General features: G+C 48.4%; 1 long non-coding RNA gene across 1 annotated transcript; it reads right to left on the bottom strand.

Moving 5' to 3' along the window:
- Positions 1–20,112: 20,112 nt before the first annotated feature.
- Positions 20,113–21,484, bottom strand: LOC134482020 (uncharacterized). The gene is made up of 2 exons (XR_010058050.1): positions 20,750–21,484; positions 20,113–20,294 (listed from the first exon to the last, which is right to left on the bottom strand). It is a non-coding gene; the product is annotated as an uncharacterized LOC134482020 (long non-coding RNA).
- Positions 21,485–22,612: the final 1,128 nt, after the last annotated feature.

Here is a 22,612-nt window from a genome sequence, read left to right as displayed (position 1 = left end):
GGCCTGAATCTGGAGGGAGGAGGGAAGGACAGGATTCCTCCTGGTTGAATTGCTAGCTGAAGGCTGCACCCCATACTCTTTTGGGTTCCCTGCCCCGAAGGCATCCATTCGGGCCCTTGGTACTAAGATGTGAAATGTTTTCTCTCCGATTGCTTCGTTCCCAGGCTTGGCGGCTGCTGGACCACGCTTCGGTCTAACTTTGCAGTAACTGCCTTCCGCGTCCTTCACTTGATGAAATACTGCAATTGTGGAGCACCCAGCCGATGTCTCCCTGCAAAGGTGAAAGCTCACAGCCTCTGAACCGGCAAGCACAGCCAGGACCCCTCTGACGACAGGCAGTGAAACTTCACGATGACCACCCTTAAAATACAGCAAGTCGGCCCAAGTGGTGGGAAAGCCTTTCTCATTTTAAAATGTAACCTGAGTCTTCTAGCTTCATACAGATTCCTAGAACTCTGGAGATTTTGTGAGGATCTATGTGGAAACACCTGTAGGGAAGGGAGTCCCTTGGATGAACTAAATCTTAAGATTAGGGTAGTGGATGTGTGGGAGGCAGGGAGCTGTTGGAACTGCGTTTCCGAAGCCCTCCATGCGACTACTGGGCCTCAGGGACCTCCTGGAGAAGCAGGAAGATGGCACCCGGTAGACAAGGAGCTCAGATGCCTGGCTCAGGTATGCCCCCTCCGGCGTACCCTCTCCATGCTCGCCTTGAACCAACCCCACCCCGCCGCTGCTACCCAGCATTCCATTCACCGTTGACTCGAGAGAAAATTAGAATCAGGCATGGCCTTTTAATTCCTTCCAAAGATGTCTGCACCTGATTTCTACCTTCTTTGAGCTCCTGGTTTCATTCAGGGAGGGGTTATTTAGGGACTTATTGAGAGACGGAAGTTTAGGAGGGGATTGCAAACGCCTCGCTGCTCTTCTTAGATGCGTTTATCATCATATTAGCCAAGGGCTTGTAGGCACGAGGCCTAATACTCATTTCCAGCCTCAGGGTGAAGAATTCTAGTGAGATCGACTAGTAGCACCAGATTTCTTTAGGGAAATTGCAAGGACGTCCTCGAGCACTTCACTGAAAGAGATTCCTGAATTGTTCATTTCATTTGCTCACGCACTTTCCTAAGCAACTTCTCCCCCCACCCCCACCCCCACCACACACACACACACACATACACACACACACACACACACACACACACACACACACCATTTTATTTCAGGGTCGCCCCAAAGTAATTAGCCATTTGGAGGAAGCTTAAATCCCGAAAGGCTCTGTCTAGGGTAACAGAGATCTAGCGAAGCTTTTCAGATTGATTGTCTCTACCAGGGTCACTTTTTCATCAAGCAGGAAGTAGAGGAAAAAGTCAACCAGCCTTTGAAAAGGCTCTTGAGACCTCGAGGAGGAAAGAGGAAGCTTCCTGTATGGCCAGCCTCTCCCTAGGTGGGTTTGCCACGGAATTCTGGGAGCCCGGGGGAACCTAAGGTCTTCCCAGAATCCACCGCAGGCTAAATGGAGTTCTGGTAGCCTTTAGCACTCTCTTCCTTTGCTCTGTGGTTTATCTCCTAAAGCTCGTTCACTCAGACGACCCACACGGAGGCTGGGGGCGTTGGAGGGAGAGGGCAGGGAAGGAGAGGGAGATTTGGAGTGTGGCCCAGCTTTTGTTTTTTATATCACTGGAGGGTGAACTTAAGGCACGCGAGCATACACTTAGTTTCCACCAGACTGGAGATCCACATCGGGCATCTTAGAAGCCAAAGTTAGGGTTAGATTCTGTGGGGCTCAGACTACAGGCCAATACCGGGGAATTCTGTGCTAAAACATTTGTGCGAGAGCTCTCCTAGGTCTCTCACGTTCAACTGAATTTTTGTTAAGGATTTTTTGTTTTTGTTTTTGTTTTTTGTTTTTTAAATCGGGCTGCTTGAACTGTCGCCTAGGTGGTCTCACTTTGCAGAGACCGGCTCCAGGACAAGGAGTGAGAGAAACCCTGAAGAGAATGGAAGAAGATGCACAGAACTTCAGGACAGCATGGACAAGTCGGTACAGGGTGCCACCGAAGGAAGGGAGGCACCCTAGAAAAGTCAAGGGCCAGACAGAGGGGGAAAAGAGCGGAGGTGACACTTCTTAGGGGTCACCAGAGGAAGCAACGGATCCCTCCCAACCAAGTCCGGGCGGGTTGACTCCCAGGCCTTTCCCGAGGCCTCAGCAAAGCAGCGACCTCCCCGCCCCCGCCTGTATCACAAGGCTGTATCCCTGCTGGGGAGGGAGGGAGAGGGAGGTGACCAGCATTTGCGCTCCAAGGGGATCCACAGGGGAAGGAAAGGCACCAGAAAGTGAAGAGCGTCCTGAAGGCCCCACCCTAGGACTGGAATTACTTTAGAGTGGAATCTCTGACCTGGACTGACGAATTTAACCCCTGCAAGATCCACAGTCAAAACACATTTTGTGCAACCTGAAAGTTATCTAATTTGCATGTGTGTCCTTAAAACAAGCAAGCAAGCAAACAAACGGAATTCTCACAGGAAGTTGAAAGGGACTTAGTTTTCGAGGAAAGCGCAGGCTTTCCCTTCTAGAAAAATCTATACTGCCTAGAGTTAGACCCTTAGGACAACCCAGGAGCGCATTCTCAGCTCCGAACATGAGGCCCCTTGGCAGCCAAGGTCAGACTGGGTGGTGAGAAACCCGCGCCAACTGCTGTATCAGACCAAGGCTTCTTTCTGCCTCTAGCCTGGGTTGACAGCTTTCCTCTTCAGAAACTAAGTTTTCTCCTGCAGTTACATAAACAAATGGATAAAAGTAAATAAATAAATAAACAAACAAACAGACTTGAGTAAGTAGCTCGAGCGGTTGATGAATATGTATGAGAACGCGGCTGTTTAAGGAGCGTGAATAAACATGAGAGGGTGTATCCTCTTGCTAAGCGTCGCCAGACAGCGGGGAACAGAGTCGCGGCAACTTCGCTCATTCCGGATTCCCGCGGTGCTGAGCCGCCGCCCGAGCTTGAGCGAGTCTCTGTGTGCCTCGCACTTGGCACACACCCGTGTGTGCCCCCAAGTGGCACGGATCAGTGGACACTGGATCCCGGAACTTTGGGTACAGTTTTCTTTCTCCCAAGTTTTGAGCCCAGGTACAATCCATGGTTTCCTGCCGTCAAAGCCACCTGAAAAGGCAGGGGTAAACGGGTCGATCTGTGTGGACCCATGAGTGGCCACGGAGGATAATCGCCCACCATTACACTTCCCAAACCCTCATCTTCTTGTGCGGGGGCGTGGGGAATGGCCCTGGTGTGCCTCCCCTGGAGTCACAGCGCCTTGGTCTTTGGAACCTATGAGACAAGTTGGCAGCTTCACCAGTCTCTCCGCCCCCAGCCTCAACGTCCCGGTGTCTCTCTTGAACACACTTTTGGTAACTTACATGGATCGCATCGAGTGCCTCAGCGCCTGCTTACATCTGAGAGTTGAAAGCGAAGTCTCAGTGCGGCCTTGGCCAAGCCTTGCAGAACAAACAAGTTACAAACCCCAGCGGGCCTTTAGGCCTTCAAACTTCTACTGCCACAAAAGCTCCAGCAGCACAACCCCTCGACTGCATGGTCAGGCGGTGTACCCTGCAGTTCTCGAGCGACTCGCAAAAGATCCTCCTCAGCTCTGGCTGGGCTGTTGGGATGAGCTTCCCAGCGAGCAGGGCACCCAGCTTTCTTCTTCTACTAAGCACTATCTGCAGCTTCCGTAATTCAACCCACTAGATAAGGGGCAGGTTTGTGCTCCTGATGAAATTTGGCATAATCGAGACCAAGCTCGGACTCCGATCACAAGCCCCACGCGGGGCTCTCCTAAAAGCCTTCCCCAGAAAACCGCATGGACTTGGGACGGCTACTTACAAACCCGCTGGTCTAGCTCCCGACCTGCGACCTTCGACCTTTGCTACTTGGGGAATTTGCATTACATTTTCTAAAGATCACTGTAGTCCCCACCTAGAGGTCTGCAGAAACTGGCTAGCTGAGAGTTTAGGGCTAGCTGGGAGGAGGTATGTAAGAAACAAGGTAGTTCTGTTGACGAAGGGGTAGCTGTGGATCAAATATGTGACTCTTAAGATGGTCAGGAGTATGTGCAGATAGACCTTAGGGTGTGCAGAGGTAAACATGCGCTGTGGAGAAGACCTGCTATCACAATATCCCAAGGCACAGATCTCTAAGGGTGTAGGGTGGACATAATTCTGGGAATAGCTGCTATGCTTGACTGATGATTTGCCCTTCTAAGGCTCTGGGCCAGGAAGCGCCCAATCTTTGTCAATGTCTTTGTATTAGTCGGGATTCTCTAGAGGAAGGGAACTCTATAGAATATGTTCCCTTTAGCCCAGATGTTCAGATGGTTTCTGGCTTAATGTGGCTTTTGAAAAAGGAGTTGAACCCAGATATGAATCCCCAGCTGGTAGGAGGAGTCCTCGGACCCTGCCTCAGCCCTTCCTCGCAAACATCCAACTTCTCTCCTCTTTGCCCGCTTTCTCCTTTCTTGCCTGTCTTCTCATCCTCTCAGATTTGTTTTTTTCAGTTCTGGGGATTGAGCCCAAGATCTTGAGTCTGCTAGGCAATGACCCTACTACCACCCTAAAACAAACAACTCTTAACTTTTCACTATTCAGGCAAAAGAAAGTGCTAACGAGCCCTAGAAAAAGCCTTGGGTGGTTTAAGATGGCCGACTGGAGAGGGAGGCCTGTGTCCGATGACTTGGACCCCTTGCTGGCTGTGCTGAAGAACCAATAGGTACCCCAGGTCCTACATTACTCTCCAGTGCCCCCTAAGGTGAGCATTTGCCATTCCTCCCACCACAGGGCTACCCACCATCTAGCCTTCCAGGGACAATTCCTACTCAGAGAATGGCCGCCTCTCACACACCCAGGGAGCCCTCCCATAAGTTCCCAGAGGCCCTCTCTTTCGGCTGATCACACCTTTGTGTGAGTCACTCTCCTGAGGCTGGAGACAGCAGTGGTTCCTTGTTACACAGAGCCTGCCAGTTCAGGTTATAACAATAGTGACCCTCCAATTCCCTTTCCCTGAGCACTTCCTGCAAGTTGCCATTTTGTGAATGGTTCTGTGGAGAAACTTGTAAGGCAGGAAGCTTAAGACACCTGGCAAAGGAAACTAACAGACTGAGCGTCCTCTCCTCCCCCTGCCTTGAGGCAACAGCATCCCACCTGAGGGCTTGCTTGGGAAAGATGTTGGATCACAGCAGCTCAACAAGGTAAGCCTGAGAATCAGGAGGCAGTTGGTGGTTGTTTTAAGATGAGTTTTTAAATCTGTTATTGTTTTACAGACCATCTTAACGCACCCTGAGTATAATTCCTCCGTACTCCGCTGCCCCCACGTTAACCCTCACCGTCACCTGTGATACTTTGATGTCACCAAACCTTATGTGACTTTACGTGTCTATAAAGTCTAGGAAGCAAAATGAGAGAACGTCTGTTTGTCTTCCTGCGGTTGGCGTAATTTCTTGATATGTCTATCCCCAACTGCATCCGTTTTCCTGTGACAGATACAGAGTTCGTTCTTCGTGGCCAACAGAACTATATGTAAATTAGGTCTTTTTGGTCCGTTCCGCTGTGGATGGACACCTAGATTGATCCTAGAACTTAGTATTGGGAATAAATGCTGCAGTGAATGCCGAGGGCAAGTCTCTCTGTGAAATGTTGACTCGGACTTTTTATTGAGATTCTACAATCAGGTTGGCGGACATCAACTAAACAAATGACCAGTGACAGGGATGAGGACAAAGGGGGGTGCTTACACACTATTGGTGAGGATATCAGTTAGTCAGGCCACTATGGAGGTTTCTCAAATAGGATATCAGTTAGTCAGGCTACTGTGGAGGTTTCTCAAATATGTAAAACTTGGGTCTGCAGAGAGGGCTCAGCCGTTAAGAGTGCTTGCTGCTTTTTGTGGCTCTGTGCAGAAGAATGGATTCCAGTGTCTAGCACCCACGCCGGTTGGCTCGAAACCTCGTGTTAACTGCGGCTCCAAATCTGATGCCTTCCTCTGGAATCCATGGGCATCCGTACTCGTGTACGTACACGCACACGCACAAATAAAAAATAATCGCTAAAAGCTGACCTGTCTCAGACTTGCTGTACTGCCTCTCCTGGCTGTTTACCCAAAGCCTTTGAGTTTTGTGATGAGTTGTTCCCAGGAAGGATGACTAATGGGCCCTGTAATATGCGAAAGGACATGGCTTCTGGCACCACCTCCCCTTTCCTGCAGCAATTTTTAAGAGTTATTTCCTCTTTAAAAACAAACAAACAAGCAAACAAACAAAAGAGCAAAAGACCCCAGCGCCTCCTGCAGCTACTGCCGCACTTCTAGGCTCTCCCTATAATAAATGTCTTCCGCATTGTATGACATCCACGTTGGCCATCTGCACTTCTATGTCATCTTCTTTCTTATATGAACTCTTCTGAGGGTTACCCTCCACTGACGTCACTCATCAGTAGGTCCAGTAATTGGGTCAGGTCCCAGCTAACGTGTTCCTCCCACAGCACATGACAGATGGATACGTGACAGCTTAGAGGGAGCCATACTCATGGCTTTGCTCCCCCCCACCCCCCTCCTCGCCAGGAACATTTTGCCTTTCTCCTCTCTCTCCTGGTTTCCATCTTCTTTAACCTCTTGGCGAGCTTTCTCAAGAGTGATAGGAATTTCTGTGAGTGATGATGCCTCATGCCTGTAACACCAGCCCCTGGGAGGCTTGAGGTAGGAGGACTTCCATGACTTTGAGGCTAACCTGAGCTAAATAGTGAGTTGTAAGCCAGCCTGAGCTACAGAAAACAACACTAAAATTTAGGAATCCACTCATTGTTCTCTCATCTTCAAACAAGCGGCGTTCGTTTTTCTCCTGTTATTTAACGTCTTTTTCTTTTTTTTTTTTTATTTTCTAGAAACCATACGCTCTCAATCACAGATCTTTGTAACTCAGTATAGAAGGGCACGTAGGTCAGTATGAACCAGAGGACGCTGTAAGAAAACCAAAGCCCCAAGCCTCAGTGAGTGAACACAAAGCGGGGTGTGTGTGTGTGTGTGTGTGTGTGTGTGTGTGTGTGTGTGTTTATCTGTGTGTTTGTTTTCAGTCCAACATGGGTTAGCAGAGAACTGTGTCACCCTGACTGGGAGACTCCATCTCCAGCGTGCTTCTCTGACAGCCTTGGCAAAATACAGTGTGATAGTCATATAGTTTTGACCCTCCATGTTCCCACAGAGGGCCATGTGGTGAAGCTTGGCCCCGGTATGTTGCTACTAGAAATGATGGGCTAATGACAAACTGGCAGGTCATTAAGGGTCCTCTCAGGGGGCAATGGAACCTCAGTTCTTTCCTCTTTCCTTCTTGCTGCATGGAGTGGGATGAGAGTTTTGCTCTATGACACACTCCTGTCTTTGGGCCTGTTCTGCCACAGGCCCAAAAACTCCTCATCAGTAAAGGAGGACAAATCTTTACTTCTTAATACGTTGGTCACCTCAGGTGTTTGTTATGGTAACGGGAGCTCGCCAACCAAGCAGACATATGCTAGCTTTTAATATTTCTCACCCATGGGCTTCCAGGGGGCTCGGTGACCAACAGCGCTGGCTGCTCCTGCAGAGGACTCGGTTCGGTTCCCAGCACCCATATAACGACTCACAGCTGACTTTAATTCCAATTCCAGGGGATCAAGCCCACTCTTCTGGCCTCTGTAGGCACCAGACATATATACAGTACACTTACATACATGCAAGGAAATATTCATACACATAAAAATTAAAAGTAAATAAATCATTAACAAAGGGTCTCCCCGAGAGCACTGTTCATGTCTTCTACTCACACATCGGTGGCTAAAAAAGTCACAAAAGAACAGTTCTGTGCCCAGAAAATGAGAGTCAGAACCAAAGGGTGAATGGGTTACTGACCATCCTAATAGATCTTAAAACATTCCTGGTCCTGCTGCTTTGTGTCTCGCGGTGTGGAAGGAAATGGGGACAAACATCCTGACTTAACAGGGGCGTGTTCAGCCTTCAGGGATGGAAGGACCTTCTGCTGTTGGCAGATGTGCCTGAGCCCGGGCAGCATCTGCATGCTTACTCTGACGTTTCATCTCAGGGACTTGATGTTAAAATGGTCCATCCACTCTGACTTCTCGGGGTATCCATTGTTGCTGCAATTTCCTGGTCAGGACGATGACACAGGACCCCAGGCTACTTCGCATGTCTAGTTATCTTCACATGTCTAGTTATCTGAATGTGTGCCAAGGACAAGGAAGAGGAGGGGACAGCCAGCTGGGATCCTATGTTTTCATCTTTTCAACCTCGTGTGCACCCTCTCCTCATGTGTCCTTTCCCCGAGTCCTTGCCGTTCATCCTCACACATCACTCTTTGAGGGAATTAAGCTGTAATTCTTCTGCATAGGTTTCCCTACCCTGATGCCTTCAGAGATGCACTCAAGTGGACCTTTCCCGTCGGTGGACTTTGATGATACTTAGACTATTTCCTTCCTTTTTGTCCATTGTGTTCGGTGCTGGTTTTCCTTAACTCATGGGCCTGGCTGCATTGAGTCAGCATGTGTGTCTCCAAGCAGAGGTGTCTTAGTTGACACAACTGCAGTCACTCCAGGCTTTTCCTCTTCTTTCCTCCTTGTCATGCCTGCACATTGCTTGGTCAGCTCTAATCTAAATGCAGCATCGACTTAACAGAAGACTCTCTTTAAAATACTCAAGTTTCCCCCAAGCTCATAGCTTGTCTTTCTGTTGCATACCATGTACTAATAAGAAAATAAAAGGAACAGGTCACTAAAAACAGTGCAAGAAGAAACTGCGTCAGCTAGTGTCTATGTTACTATGACAAATCGTCTCCTAACCTCAGAGCTTTTCTCCTCCTCCACAGTCTGAGGCAAGATTAGCCTCTCCCCGCACCCCCCAGTCAGTGGCTCAGAATCTAGACTTTGGGTTTCTTCTGGGGCTATCACTTTGGGCTTTCTGGATCCCTTTGTCTTCAGATGACTGGCATGTGCTGAGAGCCAATGATTACTACAGATGTTTCAGAGTCAAGTCTGGAAATGTCAGACTTTGTGTTCTCCCACATACCCCTAGCTAAAGGCATCAACCCAGTGATAAGGGGTTGTTGGGAAATAGGCGCTCGAATGCCAAGACACAAGAAAGAAGGTTGATAAATAATAGACCTGTGCTTTCTGGCTCCCCACCGACTTTGGCCATCCTCCTTCAGGTCTCTCAACCACTTCCTCCTAATTTTATCACGGCCTCACCTTTCTGTGAGCTTTAATAACCGGTGGCCAGGACTCAGTTCTTTTCTCTTTTTTAAGATTTATTTATTTATTATATATAAGTACACTGTAGCGGTCTTCAGACCCACCAGAAGAGGGCATCGGATCCCATTTCAGATGGCTGTGAACCACCATGTGGTTGCTGAGATTTGAACTCAGGACCTCTGGAAGAGCACTCAGTGCTCTTAACCACTGAGCCATCTCTCTAGCCCAGGGCACTTCGTTTTCATGCTAGATGTCAGCCCTGAGTTGCTCCCAGCCCTTAGAGGCTACATTTTCCTGCTTCGTGGTCCCACCCACCAAGACAACAAAAGTCTTTGGCTTCCTGGACTTCTTCATGCTTGGCTCTCTCTTAGGCTTTCCCTCCTCCATCTGACTGAGCCAAAGAAAATGCTCTGCTCCCAAAGGCTGTTGTATGTACATCGGATCCCTCTTAACCATCTAGAACACTCTCTTTTCAGAACTCATGGCCTTACCCTCATGTGCAAAGTCTCATTTGTCATGGAACGCAGCAGGCACACATCTAGCTATCGGAGTATGGGTCTGTTAAGGGAGACGCCCCTGTTTACCACCGGCTCCCAAGTTTCTCTCCCTATTTGCACACTTGATCTTTTCCAGCTACGGCTTCTTATCTTATAGTAGATCCACCCACATCCTCACGGTGCCGGATCTACCTTGCATAATCCACATTGCCCAAGCCTTCTGTGATGCTCTAACATCAGCTGCTGCTCAAACACATGCACACTGCATTCCGAGCATCTGCCCTGTTCTTTCTTGACCCTGAGTTCGGCATCCCTCACCTTCTGTATAACTCATCCCCTCGCAACTGATCTGTGTTTCTACCCACAGCAAGACTCTGTTGAAAACAGCATTTTGGAGCAGGCTTAGTAGCCCTTGCACCTAATGTCAGCATTCGGGAGGCAGAAGCAGGAGGATCTCTGGTATGATTGTACACAGCTAGTTCAAAGACAGCCAGAACTGCATAATAGAAAGACACTGTCTCAGGGAAAAAATTTACAACTTGGGGCTAGAGGGATGACTCAGACGTTAAGAGCACTGGGTGTTCTTCCAAAGGACATGGGATTGGTTCCTAGTACCCAAATGGTGGCTAACAAACGCCAGTAACTGTAGTTGCAGGGGATCTGTCTCCCCCTTCTGGGCTCTGCTGGCATTGCATATCATACCCATGGCACACCGACATGCATGCAGGCAAAATACCATAAAAATAAAAAATTAAATAAACCTTTAAAAAAATAAGAAAGAAAACAATATCTCCTCAGAGTCCCAGGACTCCCTATCTGCCCTCCACACGTTATTTCTCTTCACAGAAAATTTTACTTTCAAATGTAATACAATGTATATACACATGTAATATGAATTTTTTTTGTTATAATCGCCAAAGCAAGCACCACAAGAGGACATTTTTCAGTCATTTGTTCACTGCTATATCTCCAATGCTTGCATCATGGCTGGAACACAGAAACTGCCCACTACGTTTCTCTCAAAGGACTGAATACAAGCGTATAAAATAAGAAGCAAAGACGAAACCCGGGTTTTCAGGTAGGTCAGGACTGGCCCTTACATTTTGTGCACAAAACACCAAAGAAACCAGGCAGGAACTCTGTCATGTACTTGGCAGCGCTCTTAGTCTCGGGATTTGCTGGAGAGTGTCGGTGTGAATGGCTACGTTGTGCACACACATCATCTCATCTGACTCACACAGCTTCTGGACTCTTTGTGATTTCATTCTTCCTGTTTATACCTTTATATAGGATGTCATGCAATAATTTCTGCGGAGATTAAAACACTTCATCCTGTAGAGAAGCTCTTTAAGTAGGAAGGTAACCAACTTAAAACAGCTTCAGGAAGTTCCTGAAGCTGACCAGACCCTCTAGGCCCCTCCTTCCCAGAGTTAGTAAAGCTGCCCAGAGTCCCTCTCTGAAGAGCTAAGCTGTAAAGAACACTTGCAGATGAGACAAACTAGCTGTCTGGAAGAAGCTGGAACTAACTAAGCTCTCTGAAAGAGGTTTAGATCAGAAACATCTAGAAAGTACCCCTCTCCAACCTGTGAGCTCCAGGCTGTGCAGCAAGCTCTAGGCTCCCATATTTTGTGAGCTGTCAACCGTGCTGGGGTGGGTCCTGGTGATGCAGCTCTCCGTGTCACTTCTGCTTCCAAAAGTAACCCTTAGGTACTGGCTGGTTCTGTGTGTCAACTTGATCCAAGCTGGAGTTATCACAGAGAAAGAAGCCTCCCTTGAGAAAATGCCTCCATGAGATCCAGCCGTAAGGCTCAAGGGGGAAGACCCATTGTGGGTGGTACCATCCCTGGGCTGGTAGTCCTGGGTTCTGTAAGAAAGCAAGCTGAGCAAGCCAGGGGAAGCAATCCAGTAAGCAACACTCCTCCATGGCCTCTACATCAGCTCCTGCCCCCAGTTTCTTACCCTATGTGAGTTCAAGTCCTGCCTTCCTTTGGTGATGAACAGCAATGTGGAAGTGTAAACCCTTTCCTCCTCAATGTGTTTCTTGGTCATGATGTTTTATGCAGGGAACTCTGCACCAAGACACCCTGACTAAGACACCTCACAATACTTCACCTGTGTAAGTAACCCCAATAAAATTCATAAAGTTCACCAAGCTGGACTTCGGTGGTATCCACACTTTGGTCTGTCATAGGCTTCTTATGTAGGGTGAATAGAGTCATGTGTAACATCTCTCCAGGAAAAGTCTTGTTACACAGTGGCTCTCCAGTGAACCACATACAGTGTTGCAATGGGAGAGGACTTCCTGTGTGTCAGACAACCTCTCTGAAGAGCAACTTTGGGAGGCTAGCCTACCATTACCTGTCTACCATGCAAGTGCACACCTCCAGCTCTCACAAATGTCCATGTTTTGGAAAGCAATGATGCTGGCAAAACCGTGGTTCGGTGGTAGAAGGGGAGGGCCAGCTGCCGACTGTCACCACGCCACTGAGTAAGACCATTGTGCGACCTTGCGGGCAGTTACACAAGCTCCTGTTTCCTCTACTTTAAAACTAAGGCTGCCCTTTGTGGCTCATGGGGATGTTGTGAAGATTGCATGGGATAAGGGCAGCACGAAGACCTAGCAGGGTCTGTGCTGAGTAGGCCCACAGCATCGTAGGTTTTCTGCCTTACACTGGTGACCCTTTAATGCTAGCTTGGCTCTGCTCCACTCTGGGGAGCAGTGGAGAATGGAAATGACCCTCCCTCCTAAGCAGTGTTTGGAGGGCAGTTTCATGTTCCCCTTCAATCCACGCTCTCTAAGGGGGGATATGCCCCGTTCGCTCAGCCATTCCTTATGAAAACTGGTTTTGATTTCTAAGTGCACTCCCTTCTGATGACACAGCTTTTCGCCTGTGCTGTCAAGGAAGGAGCTGGAGTATATAGGTCCTGATGTGCTCCTTCCAGTATCTAGAAAACCGGTTGGTGCATAGTAGGCCCACGAAAAAGAGATTGATTTTAGTGATGGACCCACAGAGGTGGGAATATCATTCTGCTCATATCTGCTTTAACCCCAGTGAGCCTTCTCAAGGCCCTGTGAGTCAGAAGGAAGCAAGAAGTTCACTTCAAATGTCTTATTTTTATTTGCCTGTTTTATATTTATTTATTTATTTATTTATTTATTTATTTATTTATTTATTTATTTATTGTTCCTTATTTTTATGTGTTTTCCTCATAAATTAGTAATTCTGGCATTTAAATGAAAATTGATTACTTTTATTTTAGGGAGTCGCCTCATGTTTGTGGGGCTACAAAGTATCTCTCTAAGGAGCTGCAATGTTTTCTTCTAGTTTGTGCAGATGACTAGAAGTGGCCCATCCACATTATCCAGGGTCAAAGGGTCAACTCTCTTCAAGTCAAATGAATACCGTCGTTCACCACAGCTACAAAAAACCTTGGACTAGCATTTGTTTCATGTTTAGTTCAACGATTGGCTGTCATAGCCCAGCCGAGGTTGGTTTTGCTTTGTCGTTTCTTGCTTGTTTTGTTTTGTTTTAAAATTTTTATCCTCTGTAGTACTCCAGGGCGGCGGAACAGGGTGAGCCTGGGTATTGAGACCCTGCAGCCATGCTGAACAGATTTCTAGGCCTGCGCTCCAAGAACTGGCCAAATACTGGGTCCTCACAGCCAGCCTATGGGGCACTGTGGGTGCCGTGGGACTAGTGTGGGAGACTGGCGGCTGATCCTAGGCTGAGTGCCTTCTATCAACGGTGAGTTTAAGAAGGACAATTAGGTAGCCCCCTAAACCACCACAGGCCTAGATGGTAGAATGCACTGAGGCCTCAAAAACAGCTTAGTCCTGTGGAAAACATGGAGGAAGTCTGCATTGCTCTAGGGAGCTCCTGTATTGACCGACACTAGGGCTGCCTTGATGGAACAGTATTAAACCGAGTTCTTATACCTGGGGTGGGAGGGTATCCTCTCTCACTTTTTAAAAAATTAATCATTTTATTCGGTTACATTTCAAATGGAATTCCCCTTCCTGGTTTCCCCTCCACCAACCTTCCATCCCATTTCCCCTCCCCTATGCCTCTATGACAGTGCTCTCCCACTCACTCTCCCACTCACTCACTCCCGCCATCCACCCTGGCATCCCCCTACACTGGGGCATCAGTCCTCTACAGGAACAAGAGCCTCCCCTCCCACTGATGCCGGATAAGTTGTTTTGGTTCTTTTGTTTGCTTTTTAAACAGAGTCTCAATTATCCCAAGGTGCCTCAAACTCACTATGTAGTTAAGGAGGACCTTGACTCCTGATCCCCCTGCCCTCACCTCCACCTCAGTGCTGGAGTTACTCACTCTTGAGCCTCACCTGCTTTATTTTGGTGGCGAAGAGTAAAGTCTGGGTTTTAGTCATGCTAGCAAGTCCTTGACTAACTGACTCCTTTTAGACTCCCTGTGTTGACACATTAAAGTAACTATGACATTAGTGAAATTATCGGTCACCCCAAGTACAGTATAAGCTTCTTCTCTGGTATGACCTCTTGAATACCAAGGCAGGGCATCTTATGCATAAGTACCCCAGTTTTTGATTGTGTTAAATAACCCTGAGTGAGTTGTCTGTGTAGACGATGTCCTCCTTAAGGAAACATCAAGCAGCACCTGTGACAACCTGTCCGCTCACCCTCTAGAGCTTACTTCAAAGACGTTTTTATTCGGTACCATGTAATCTTGCCCATGTCAATGTTGGTTTCTTCTTTCTTGTTTCCTGTCTGAATGTATTAAAATACTCTTTAGTGTCTCACAGGCCTTCCCACGGGCTTGGTAATCAACTGTTTATGTAAATATGGCGGGAGTCCCCACCACCCATTCTTTTCAGTCAGTACTGCATTAGTTTGCTAAAACATTTTTAACGCAATATCTAAAGCTTGCCTTTGATTACACATTCTCTGGCTAATGGTCTCTCTCTCTCTCTCTCTCTCTCTCTCACACACACACACACACACACACACCAGACACCATACCACACACACAGCACACCACACACACACACCACACACACATACCACACACATAGATACCACACCACACACACACCACACACACACACACACACCACAAACACACACACATACACATCACACACCACACACATACCACACCACACACACATACACCACACACCACAGACCACACACACCACACCACACCACACGCACACACCACACACCACACCACACACACACACACAGCACACCACACCACACAGACAGATACCACACCACACACACACCACACACACACACACACCACAAACACACACACATACACATCACACACCACACACATACCACACCACACACACACACCACACACCACAGACCACACACACCACAAACACACACACATACACATCACACACCACACACATACCACACCACACACACACACACACACACACCACAAACACACACACATACACATCACACACCACACACATACCACACCACACACACACCACACACCACACACCACACCACACACACACACAGCACACCACACCACACACACAGATACCACACCACACACACACCACACACACACACACACCACAAACACACACACATACACATCACACACCACACACATACCACACCACACACACACACACACCACACCACACACACCACAAACACACACACATACACATCACACACCACACACATACCACACCACACACACACACACCACACACTACAGACCACACACACCACACCACACACACACAAACACACACATATACACACCACATACCACACACATACCACACCACACAACACACCACACACACACACACCACACACTACAGACCACACACACCACACCACACACACACAAACACACACATATACACACCACACACCACACACATACCACACCACACAACACACCACACACACACACCACAAACACACACACATACACATCACACACCACACACATACCACACCACACACACCACACACACACACACCACAGACCACACACACACCACACACACACACACACCACACAAACACACACACATATACACACCACACACCATGTTATCTCTGATTTTAACTGATTTTAACTCCGTGTCCCGCACTTATTACTGTTGCATACATGTCCAGTTGTCCCTCGATTCTTCTCCCTCTCTAACCACAGAGCTCCACAGGAACAGAAGCGTCTGTCTCAGTCTCCAGTGTGCTTGGAGCCCCCGTAACTGTCTACAAATATGAATAATTACATCTGCTTCCAGCTGGGGAAATGGTGGCAGGGAGAGTGAACTTTGTAGTCATAACCTGGACAACCCTAGGTACCGACTGGGGTTTGGAGCTGAGAGGGAAGCCCCCACAGTTTACCATTTTAACGACTGTGGCATTCTCCCCCTCCACCCTTGCTAGGCACAGAGCAATTCATAACTGAAGACCAGAAGGCAAAAGGAAAAAAGGATGTAGGACTATCCAGGCTGGGCACACAGCAAGAAAACACAAGCCAATGAAGTCTCCTGAGTGCTAATGGTGGGATTCAGGAAGATTTCCAGGGTCTTTGGCAATCTATGAACATCTGACCACAGCTTCAGGTGACACTGGCGAAGCCACAGCCCAAGCCTTCTTGGCACTTCGGGTGGACCCTGAAGTCCCTGTGGGCTCCACAGTGAGAGGGAAAAGGACACAGAAAGTATGGTTCATCAAGACAATGTAAGGTGGTCTTTAGCGGCTACTGTGGTGGCCAGTAGCCACTGATTTGGCATCGATAGGTTTCTTTCCTGAGCCACTTACTCCGTGCTCGGACCTTGGCCACCACCATCCTCAGAGAAACAACTGGTCACTGAATCTGAGGTACTTTGTTCTGGGTGTGTCCATGAAATGCAACAGCGGACTCTTTCCAGCACCTGTAGAATCTCTTGATGTTTAATTGAAGAGCAGAGACTGTGTCATTAATGCATCGGGGTTCCATTAATACACACTGAGGGAATCCCACTGAGGAAATCCCTGGCCACTGTTCCCCTCAGAGGCTGGTGAGTTCCCCTCCCCTTCCCCTAAAGTCTAGCCAAGTAGGAAAATAGTCCATCACTGTATCTGGTGCCACAAAGGCAGGACGAGGTTGTTGGATCCCCCTGAAAATGGAGTTGCAGATGAATGAGAGCTACTATATGGGTGCTGGGAATCGAGCCTGAGTCTTCCGGAAGAGCAGTCCTTAACCACTGAGCCGCCCTTTCTGCCCCTGTTTCATGGCTCTTAGACCCCGTGTTTTCTGTTTGGTGTGTGGGAAAGCCCGAACAGTTCCGAGATCATTGTTACCTGTGGATTCCCAAGCTGGTTCGCTGCTGGGAAAATTACTAATCACCTTGGCAGGGGTTACTCATTGGGAACCGTGCAGTTTGAAAGCATATTCCTCCCTTTCAGATGTAACTTTTGTGAAATAATAATCATTCAGCAGGAGAAGAAAGAGCAGCAAAGTCATATATCACGGTCCCAGTCCGGCCTCCGCCATTTTTACTTCTGACACACGATAAAGGGCAACATATTAATAAAAGGGAAACTTAGAATTCACTCTCAACCAAGAACAACTGGAAAAAGATTAGTTTTTTGACCTTTGTAATTTTTTTTCCTGAAGGGAAACTAAGACCAAACTATCAACTTGGGTTGCTGTGAATGAGTCAAGAATAGATTTCTCTACACGCCGTTCCTTTCTTCTGTTATTGTCACATTTGTTTTGTGACAGTGAGAGAGGACATGTGTTGCGGTACAGATGAGGAGGTCAAAGGACAGCTTGTGACAGTGGACTTCCTCATTCTACGAGGTGCTTCTGTGGAACGGAACTGGGATCACTGGTCTGAGGGGCACACCTTTCCTCTCTGAGCCATCTCGCCAGCCCATGTAACGTTTTCTTAGATCGTCCCTAGGAACATTAGTAGCAAGCTATAGCATGCACAGGTGGGAGAGCCTTAATACTAAAATTGAACTTATCTTAATGTGGAATGACTCAAATCTGAGGTACATCAGCAATTTTTTTTAACCAACTCAGTAAAAAGGAAAATACATACTTCTATGGATTTCCCTCTGTCTCTGAGTGTTTGTTTACTATTGAGGTCATTCTGCAGAGGTCTGAGGGAAGTTTTAACTGAGCGGCAGACCCACAGAACAGTGTTCAGTGTGTATCCATATTGGCCAAAAGGCGTGCGGTCCCAGGCTCAGCAGGACTTTCACGGTTCACCTGACTTTCACCACATTGAAAACCAGAACGTTCCCCAGAACCGTATGGAGAGTGAAAGAGGAGGTGCTCTCTGCCAAGTTGATCCTTGCTGGGTTGTTGGAACTTCCTGATGACGTAATAAAAGTTGTCCATCTTGTACAAGGCATAGTTCATAGTCAGATTCTTGGTTAACAGTATCAGTGGAAGACACAGCACTGGGGAATAAGAGTATTTGCTAAATTGACATGCGTGAGGAGTGGTTGGGGCAGTGGGGAGAGAGGCCTAGGAGATCTCGGCACACTCTTCCAGGTCCCTGCCTGTGGCAGGTCTCAGATAGAAGTTCTTCTATAGAACAAATCACATCGCGGCCTCTTCAGTGTAACTAGAGGCGGCTCAGGCTGCTGACTGTGTCTTCTGAGTCGGCCTACAAGGCAGACTGGAGCAGTGAGGTAGACCTTATGTGCCTGCAGGAGCATGACATCCAGGAAAGGTGATCATAATCCCTCCAGCTAGGGATCCTCCTCTCTGACCTCCACATTAAAACGTACCGTGGAATTCCTGAATTCACAGCTGATATTCAGAGTATCTAGATGGGGGCTGAAAAGAGCAGCTCTTGCAGAGGACCTGAGTTCAGTTCCTGGTCTCCACAGGATTGCTTATAACTCCAGTTTCAGGGCATACGATCCTTTCTTCCGGCCTTGGCTGGCTCCTGTATACAGATGGCTAACACACACACACACACACACACACACACACACACACACACACACACACACACACAAGTAAATTAATTTAGAAATGAACTATCTAGACATTCCAAACACCTCCTGGCAGTCTCGCAGGAGGCCAAGTACCGTTCAGAGGCGTGTGTGTGCTTCCTTTCTTGATTTGGAGGCAAACTTTTTCTAGTATTTATTTTAAAGGTTTAAGAAGAGCTCCTCCTCGGTCTGACTTTTGGACCTAGCTCTTTTCCCTGGTTTGTTTGGCCCTTGAATTCTTAGCAAAGCTCAGTGTCCTGTGAGTCACGTGGGGCAGTCCTCGGCAGCTGCCCGGGTCTGTGGCTAGTTCCTTGGTACTGTGGTCACAGTTCCATGCACAGTGGGCTACCCTTTAAAGCAAGGTGCCAGCTGGCATCTGGCTTGGGGGGATTCCAAGTGGCCACATGTCATCAGAAATGAGAACGCACGAAATGTTTACGTATCTTCTAGTGGGTTCCTTTTGCTAGAAGAATGCACTTCCCTGATTTAAAAAAAAAAATTGGAAGACTCTCTTCCGGCTAATTTGCATGAGAGAATTAGGTAGGGGCTAAGGAGGAGGAGGAGAAGAGGAAGACAGGAGGAAAAGGAGGAGGAGGGGAAAGAGAAGGAGGAGGAGGAGGAAGGGGAGGGGGAGGAAGAGGAGGAGGGGAAAGAGAAGGAGGAGGAGGAAGGGGAGGGGGAGGAAGAGGAGGAGGAGGGAGGGGAGGAGGAAGAGGAAGGGGAGGAGGAAGGGGAGGAGGAAGAGGAGGAGGAGGAAGGGGAGGAGGTGGAAGGGGAGGAGGAGGAAGGGGAGGAGGAGGAAGGGGAGGGGGAGGAAGGGGAGGAGGACAAAGGGGAGGAGGATGAAGAGGAAGAGGAGGAGGAGGAAGGGGAGGAGGACGAAGAGGAAGAGGAGGAGGAGGAAAGGGAGGAGGAGGAGGGAGGAAGGGGAGGAGGAGGAAGGGGAGGAGGAGGAGGGAGGAAGGGGAGGGGGAGGAAGGGGAGGAGGAGGAAGGGGAGGAGGAGGAGGAAGGGGAGGAGGAGGAGGAAGAGGAAGAGGAGGAAGAAGGGGAGGAGGAGGAGGAAGAGGGGGAGGAGGAAGGGGAGGAGGAGGAGGAAGAGGAGGAGGAGGAAGAGGAGGAGGAGGAAGGGGAGGAAGAGGAGGAGGAGGAGGAGGAGGAGGAGGAGGAGGAGGAGGAGGAGGAGGAGGACAGGGACTACCAGGGCTCTTGTACATTTCACCTAGAGTCCTGCAGCAGTGACCGAGTTCCTGAAGCCAGCACAGCCTCCAACACATTCAACATGGAAATGATTCTGTAATTGAACTGTATTATGAGCCACAAGGCTGAGCCTCCCAAAAGGAAGAAATTTAAACATTTGGGAAATTTGCCTTTAAAAAATATCTATTTGAGGTATTTGGGTGATTTATCAAAAAGTCATTTTCTGGAAGTTTAAAATATTCAACAAATGACCTGGATTCCTCTTCCCTTGCTGTCGGGATGTAGGAACATGTCCCAAAATACACACATTCTGCCATAGCTGCTTAGTCACTGGACTGCAATTCTTCCTGAGGAAAGAAATCAGGGTGACTTATAAGTGAAAGGTCACTTCAGTGACTGACCCATGTTGTTATCCTGGCTGCCCCCCAAGGCCTCAGTCCTAGATCTTTCTGTAGCAGCCCACTGAGAGCCGGTAGTCACTGAAGTCCAGCTTCACCTCTCCATTCACCTGTGCCCGGTGACTGCCTCCCCTGATCTCCCCCTTCCTTCTGTCAGGCACCTCCATGAGTCACCACGACTGTCCTGGCATCCCATCCTGCTATCTCCCTCTCCCCACCCTTCCTTTTTATTCCCACTGCCCCTGGACCCCTGCTGCTTCAAGCCTGGGTAATTATAATAGCATCCTAACTAATCGCTTACTTGTTTCTCCCCCTCCGATTCACTGCTGCCGCGGTAATCTCCCTAAAACACCACTTAATCATGCCAAACCCTTAATTAAAAATCTTCATTATCTCTTCATTACCACTAGGATGAAGTCCAAGCGCCTTAGTTTCCTTCCCCAGCCTGGCCTCAATCCACATCTCCAGCTTACGGCCCACTATTTCCCAGTTCCCAGACTCCGCGAAGACCGGGCTCCTGTCACACCATCCATCCACCTGGAACTGTTTCCTTCAGGTCTGTTGAGACTCCGTTTGTCCTCTGAGATCCCTGTCAATTCCTCTTGTGTTCTAAGTCCGTCATTGCTGGATAACTGTGTCCTCGGAGATTCTTTATCATGGCCGGCGGCGATTCATTGATTCGTTTGTGAGGTCTTTGTGTTTTCTCCCTTTGCAGACTGTATCCTTTTAGGGCGAGAGGCTGTTCTAGATCCATCTGTACACACACCCCTCGCTATAGATACGCCATGCCGCCCTGCCACCCCTAATAAATAATAATTAGAATGAAATTTGGGTAAAAGGTATTTGGAGTGTGATGACTGCCATGGCTTCTCCACAGCGATCCCTTTTCTCTCAGAGCCTACGTGGGTGACTGAAGTGACTTGTTCAGTGCAAAAGGGATTTATGAAGTGTGGGTAGATGGTCACTTAAATCTGGCCAGTTTCAAAGGCGTGCGATTAAAGAAGAAACGCTGGGAAGGGGTGATCATATGTAGGGAGGGCTGTTCCACTTTCTTCCTCTAGGCACCGCAGAGCACTGCAGAGCACTGTGGGACTTGGCAATGACGTCACTAACCGCTGGAGAGTGGCAGAAGGCTGAAGCAGGGGCAGTGGGCTATCCCTCAGTGATCCCTTCTCCCTGAGTGGGTTATCCCTCAGTCATCTTGTGAGCCTTCAGAGGCATGGGATTTCGCCATCTGTGCACTACGCTGACCACACAGGAGCAGGGCGCAGTGCAGCGTGCATGGGGAAACAGCAGGTAGGGTGACTTCACGTTCTCATTAGAACACAGGTACCACGAGCTGAGACCTCAGGAGCTTAAATGCAAGCAGTGTGCCCCCTCAGCTAGTAGGCGTTCGATTTTCCTCAGAATCTTCTCCATGTATTTCACCGATGTCCCCACACCCTGCACTTCAGGACACTGCAGGAGCTGGCATTCATCCTCATGCCCAAGAAGCCCCGGGACTGAGTGTTCATGCATTGGGATGATGGGAGCCATTGGATTATGGGATACATAGTTTCTGCCTCACCCCACTTTCTGTTCACTTTCCGAAAAAGAATCAAGGAAAAGGAATTAGATGATAAAGGATGATCGGTTTTAGCCTCCCCGACCCCCAGCCCCAACCCTCGCTTTCATTCTAAGAACTTCTGAGAACAGCAAACTGGGCTGTGTACTTCCTCATCGTCGGCGGAAACCACAGATACCAACCCTTCGCTGTATAGCCCCCATGATCCTGGGTGTCTGCTGGAGGCTTCTCCATGGGATCAGTGTTCCCGCTGGATGTCCGTTAGAATGTTCCAAAGAACAAACGGATGCCCTCCAACTTGCTTGTCCTGTCTTTCCCAGAGAGTTTAACTAGTAAGGGAACATTTCAGTAAATGAGACCTGAGACCACAGTTTGTACAAGAGACCAACAGGTTTGGATTTTCAGAGATCAAAGTGATTTCAAGCAGATGACCTCATACCCATGTGAATTAAGCTTGTTCCCCAACGTAGAGTGATGCACACATTTAAAAATCATGAGTTGTGATCATGAATGTTTGGCTGAAGGAAGTTATCTGAATGAGGAATTATCCCAGAAGTGGGGAATACGGAGGTACATTTTGATACGGATGACAGGGAACAGAGGGCTGCCGTGTGCAAAGGCACTGGGATGACTGGAGTGGTTCCTGTGAGGACAAGAGGCTGATGGGAAGTCTCATGTTCCCATCAAGCCTGCACACTGATTT

The sequence above is a fragment of the Rattus norvegicus genome, chromosome 15, assembly GCF_036323735.1.
Source record: "Rattus norvegicus strain BN/NHsdMcwi chromosome 15, GRCr8, whole genome shotgun sequence".
NCBI lineage: Eukaryota > Metazoa > Chordata > Mammalia > Rodentia > Muridae > Rattus > Rattus norvegicus.
The sequence above is the reverse complement of the archived record's forward strand: the minus strand, read 5'-3'. Positions and strand labels throughout refer to the sequence as shown.